The 6480-nt window shown below is 37.4% G+C and overlaps 1 pseudogene; it reads right to left on the bottom strand.

Moving 5' to 3' along the window:
* Positions 1-4307: 4307 nt before the first annotated feature.
* On the bottom strand, positions 4308-5233 carry LOC138174779 (dicarboxylate carrier SLC25A8 pseudogene; annotated as a pseudogene).
* Between the last annotated feature and the right edge of the window lie 1247 nt (positions 5234-6480).

The following is a 6480-nucleotide window of genomic DNA, read 5'->3' as shown; positions in this document are numbered from 1 at the left end:
ACATACATGTGTGTAAATATGCATATCAATAAAAGAGAAAATAGCAGATGGATTACTTGGACATGCAATTAAAAAGAAGTACCTCAAAATATAACAAATTTTAAATCCCCAGTTAAACACCAAAATGGAAATTCTCAAAATCAAAGGAGAGATTAGTAAAATTTAAATAAAAATCAAGAGGACCAGACCAACTTATGAGTGAATTCTATCAAACATTTGAGCAGCAACTAATTCTCATGTTATATAAACTATTTAAAATATTTAAAGCAGTCTTTCCAAATTATGTTTACAATCCACATATGACAATGATAACTACACCAGGAAGAGTGGGAATAGAAAAAGATGTGACATAAAGTGTGACATAAGAAATTCCCTTAATGTATATTGCTGTAAAACTTTGAAATAATATATTAGAAAAGATATTAAAACAATATATAAGAAAAGTCATATGTTATGACCAGATGAGTTTTCTGCCAGGAATGCAGGCTTGATTCAATGTTAGGGAAAGTAGCAGCATAATTCACCATATGAAAAGCAAAAACAACAAAATGATGTAAAAAAAAAAAAGTCTTGGACAAAATGTATAACACCAATTCCTATCTTGAGGTATAAAAAAACAGCACAATTCACAGGAATAAATGGAGTCTTTCTTGAAATAATAAGAGTTATTCAACTAAAACTAAGAGCAAGCATTATCTATAATAAGGAAAAACTTGATGAATCAAAGACAACCAGTAATATCACTATTATTCTATATTGCTCTAATAATGGTACTCAGAGCAATGAGACAAGAAAATAAATTAAAGGAGTAAAAATAGACAATGAGTAAACAATTAATTAACTTAATTAATTGTGTTAATTATTTAATTATTTCACAAGCTCTTGTAGTTTTTCTGGCTTCACTTTGCCCAATTCTAATTTTCAATTTTTCATTTTCTTCTTGAATATTTTGGATTTCCTTTTCTAATTAGTTGACTTTCCTTTTATAACCTTCTGTTTTTCTTGGATTATTCTTATTTATTTTAGTTTTTTGTCCTCTGTCATTTATTTTTAAAGTCTTTTTTAAAGATCTTCTATTAATTCTTTTTGGTCAAGTGATCATTTGATATTACTATTTGGGGGGTTCTTTACTTCAATATCCTCTTTTGAAGATGAACCCCAGTCATCTCTATTCTCATAATAGCTTTCTGTGGTTGAATTATTTCTCTTTGGCCTGTGAATTTTTGCAGTAATAGGTTAATTTTTGTAACCACATCTAGCCCTGTGGTATGGGAAATAGTTCCTCTTCCACCAGATCTTCAGTTCTCCCCTCTAGCCTGGAACCACAACCAAACCTCCAACCTCCTGTAAGTTTCAACAGCCAGGGCCTTTTTACCCCACTGCTTCTGCACTCACCAGGTCTGTGTGTGCTACTTCCGTCTCACCCATGACACATTTTTATAGCACAGCTAGGTCTGTATTCCTGGTCAGCAGAGGTTCCCTCAATCTTCCCATGATCAAATGTCTAACTCCCCTCACTATCCCATAGGTTCCTGGGTCTGGGCCTGAGGCAACATCTCAAACCAACTAACCCCAGGGTTTGTTGCTTGTTTTTTAAACAGAACCTGGCCTGGAGGTGTTTACTATCCATGGACCAGATCTTATCATGGGATTTTTCTTCAGATCTTCTCAAATTGTCCCAGAAAGATCCCAGTTGTGCCCCTATTCTTATTTATCTCCACCCACACTTTGTTTACCCTAAGGTGCTATTTTAATTCTTTTCTGGGGGAAAATTCTAAGAGCTTGGAATTTTCTGACTTACTCTGCCATCTTCCCAGAAACTTATCCAAACAGGCAGTTTTCTGAAGAAAAGATCAAAACTATCAATAGTCACTTGAAAAAAAGCTTTAAATCTCTACTGATTAAAGAAATGGCAGTTAAAACAATTCTGAGATACCACATAACACATTATCAGGTTGACTAACATGACAGAAAAGGAAAAATGACAAATTCTGTTGGGTGATATGGAAAAGTCAGGACAGTAATACACCACTAGTGGAGTTCTGAACTAGTCCAACCATTTTAAAGAACAATTTGGAACTACATCCAAGTTATTGTAATACTGACCATACTTTCTGAAAGAATCCTACCAATATTTTTATTTTATTTATTTGCTTTTAGTTTACAACATTCAGTTCCACAAGCTTTTGAGTTCCAAATTTTCCCCCTCATCCTCTCCTCCCCCCTTCCTCCATTGGTTCTACAAATACCTTCACTTTAAATGTTAGTCAAGTTGTAGAGAAGGATTATAACCAATAGAATGAACAATGAGAAAGAAGGATGAAAATTAAAAAAGATAGAGAGAGCAAGTAGTTTGCTTCAATCTGCATTGAGACTCCTGAAATCTTTCTTTGGATATGGATAGCCCTTTCCATCATGAGTCTTTTGGCATTGTCTTATAGCCTTGCATTCCTGAGAGGAGTCCAGTCTATCAAAGTTAGTTATCACAAACATGATGTATCTGTAGAATGTTCTCCTGATTCTGCTCCTTTCACTCACAATCAGTATATATAAGTCTCTCCAGGTTATTATGAAGTCTTCCTGGTCCTCATTTCTTATAGCACAATAGTATTTTATTACCTTCATATACCACAACTTGTTTAGTAATTCCCCAATTGATGCACATCCCGTTGATTTCCAATTCTTTGCCACCAAAAAAAGAGCTGCTATAAATATTTTTATACATATGCGTCCTCCTCCCATTTGTCTTATCTCTTTGGGATATAGCCCTAGAAGCGTGGCCATATGATGGTTAAATCTATGTCCCAAAGAAATAAAATAAAATGGAAAAAAATCTATTTGTGCAAAAGTTATTTATGGCAGATCTTTTTGTGATGACAAAAAACTGGAAATTGAGAGTCATTGCCCAACAATTAGGGAATGACTAAACAACTTCTGGTATATAATTTTGATGGAATACTATTGTGCTATAAAAAAAGATGAGCAAGATGGTTTCAGAACAGTCTAGAAAGTCTTAGATTAACTTACACAAAATGAAATGGGCAAAACCAGGAGAACACTGAAAATATTAACAGGAATATAAGAAGGCTGATTAACTATGAGAGACTTAACTACTGGATGCAAGAGGAAAAATGTTGTCTGCCTCCAAAGAGAGAAATGATGAACTCTGGAAGCAAATTGAAGCATACTTTTAAACTTTTATTTTCTTATTTTTTTTATTCTCTTTTGCAACATGGCTAATATGGAAATATGTTTGCATAACTTCACATGGTCATTTGATATCTGATTGTTTGCCTTTTCAAGGAGAGGGGAAAGGAAAAAAAGGAGGGAGCTCATTTAATACTGATTTTTTTAAATGAAAGATAAATTTTTACATGTGACTAAAATACATAAAAAATAAATTAAAGTATTTTAAAATGTTAAAAACATTTAATCATATAATTTCTGATGAAATGTTTGGGCACAATTAAATATCATTCTTTTTAATAATTATATAAACATTGAAGGGTGGGCATGTGGAAGAATGAACATAGGACAGGCTTTGTAGTTAGGAATCTGGCCCAAATTCTGCCTCTGAAACATAATGGTTACCATAGGATAGTTACTTAACCTTTCAGTCTACTAGACAAGGCTCTAAGACTTTTATTACAGACTACTTGCCTACTTGTTGGTATATATTTGTAGAGGAAGTTTAAACACAAAATGTTTGTGTGAAAGATTAAATTAGAGATCAGGAATCATCACTCAAAAACAAACAAAGTAAACAAAACACCATTCAAATTCAAAGAAGAAATGAGTAATGAAGGGAAAAATTTCCATTCTTTGGAATATGAGAAAGATTTATGTATCAGCTACAGTGAAAATAAATGATCAGAAATGACATCTATAAATACAATTTCATTTGGGAATTCTGGAAAAGGTACCCTAATGGGACAGTAAAATTCATTCATTACAGGTGATAAAAAACCATCTAGATCTGAAATATGCCATTGATTTTATTTTATTTTTTCTTGGAGGGGGTGGCTTCTGGTCTGGCTTTATTAGAATTAAGGAGCTTAAGAACTGAGTGAGATGGATGGAGAAGGTTTAAATGGGGCTAACTATAAGGGGGGGAGTGTAGGGGGTTCTTTCAATGCTAAGGCAGGGGAGGAGAGGAATAAGGGAAAAATGAAATGGGAGAGGAGGAGACAGGATGGGGTATGGACTCAAAGAGTGTGTGTGTGTGTGTGTGTGTGTGTGTGTGTGTGTGTATGGAGGAGGGGTGGGGGGATGGGGCGTGATAAGGCATAAAGCTAGCAGGAGAGCGCTCAGAAGGGAGCTTCCAGGGAAGTGCTAGCGGCCATCAGGGCCTGTTTCCGTTGCTCATAGGTGACAAACATGACTAAATTCCAGGAGCCCAAGCGGAGGAAGGAAGGCATGAACCCCTTTTAGAAGGCTTGGGGTCCCTCCTTCCGAAGCATGGTGAGGGCACAGTGGCAAGCTTTGGCATATTGGCCCATGGCAGAGTTCACATATCTCTTCTTGACCATGTCCACAGGGGAATTAATGATGGTGGTATAGAAGCCAGCCCCAAAGGCTGATGTGAAGTGGCATGGAATGTCATCAGTCATAAGATGGGCCTTCAGAAGGGCATCTTTGATGAGATCGTAGGTCACCAGCTCAGCACCATTGACTATAGCATTGCGGGCAACATTAGGTGAAGTTCCTTTCCATAAGCCCTGAAGGCCTTCTTCTCTGACGATACTCTTATAAGCATCCACTGTACCCTGGTATCTCCAGCTGCCACCTGCACCAGGGCCAGGAACCATACCTTCATCACAACTGTGGCTTGGGCTACTCCCACTGCCAGAGGCCCTGTGGGGCAGCCTGCCAAGAGGCAGCTCCCAATGCCTGCTTGCTCAGATCCTTTGGTGTAGAACTGCTTGACAGAGTCATAGAGGCCAATTCGAACAGAGGCAAAACTCATCTGGCATTGCAACCCAGCCACCAGCCCATTGTACAGGCTGCCAGGGCCCTCAGTCTTGACCATGGTCATAATGGTGCCCATGACACCCTGATGCTGGTCAGTGGTAGAAGAAGCTCGGACAGCACCCTGGCTCTCTCCTTGAATCTGCAGTCGGACATTGGCTGTGTCCAGGGGGAAGGTGATGTCAGCGATGCAGGCAGCAGTGCCAGCCCCAAGGAACTTTATGGTGGCTGTTGGGAGCACATCTGTAGGCTTAAATACAACCATGATTTGATGCTGGCCTTCTGCTACTTCCCAGGAGGCAGGGGAAAAATGGAAAGATAGCCTCCACTGACAGAGCAAGACGAGATAGAGGAACTCTGCCGGAATCCTGATCTGGAGGGTCTCACTATGATGGCACCTTGCTCAAGCTTGTTCAAGGTGTCCCGCTCTTCAAAATTGCTCACAGCAAGCATGGCCCACTTCCCTTGATTTTCCATAGAAAGTTGTTGGGAAACTGAACACCTAATGATCATAGTATGTTGCCAAGACCATAGAGGAAAACATGAGGAGGCGGCAGGGGCACAAGGCCTGTAGCAGAGTCTGGTGTCGGGCGGGCTAGAGGGCTATCACCTCTGGGTCACTACAAAGTCTGTGCCTCGGAGGAGGTTAATGCACGCACCTATGCCCTTAATTTTAAATGGCATAGTCATTAATATAAAAACATTTGTTTAATATAGTCATCAGGACTTAGAAATTATTTCTCAAGCTGCTACATGAAGTGAAATTTACATTTATCACCATTGACACAACAAAATGCCTATTATTTATGGTCAAACCCAAATAGGACAGCAATAACAACAAAACAGACATTCAAAGATTTTAAAAGAGTTTTGTAAGGATATAGCTACCAAGTGCCACTGGAGTATTTGAACCCATATCACTTTGACTTCCAGTCCTAGTGTGAACACTAGGCATGTTTCTCTTCCCTTCCCCTTCCTTTAGAAAATGCTATTTAAAATAAGTGAAATGTTCACAGCTTGAAAACACATACACACACATACATGCACATAAGCACACACACACATTCATACACACAGTCACCACAAAGCAACAGTAAATCTTGTGTGCTTTCCATGACCGTTAACATCATAACATTTGATCAAGTGCATATGGATGACAATATTGAAAACTGATACTGATACAGTATTTATTAATTTTCCCCAGTATCAATATCTAGCTGTGCAGATATTTTTCACAAAGGTAGCTATTTTATTTAAGCAAAATAGAACAAATCAGACTTTGAAGGAGTATTTTTACTAAATGTCTTTCAAATGGTACACTTTAATGAAGTTGAAACTCTCTTCATCTATGTTCTTTCTGATTTCAACAGTCTATTATATTAATATTACATTTCTCTATTAATTGAATAAAAGAAGGATTGCAATCTGTTTCATAGAAAGCTTCCATTTAATCCCCTTCTGTTTTCATGAATACATTATTTAAATAAGTAAATTGTATGAAATTCAATATAT

Source organism: Petaurus breviceps, unplaced genomic scaffold, assembly GCF_028583685.1.
Source record: "Petaurus breviceps papuanus isolate PSGF00001 unplaced genomic scaffold, PetGlider_PUasm1.0 76, whole genome shotgun sequence".
NCBI lineage: Eukaryota > Metazoa > Chordata > Mammalia > Diprotodontia > Petauridae > Petaurus > Petaurus breviceps.
The sequence above is the reverse complement of the archived record's forward strand: the minus strand, read 5'-3'. Positions and strand labels throughout refer to the sequence as shown.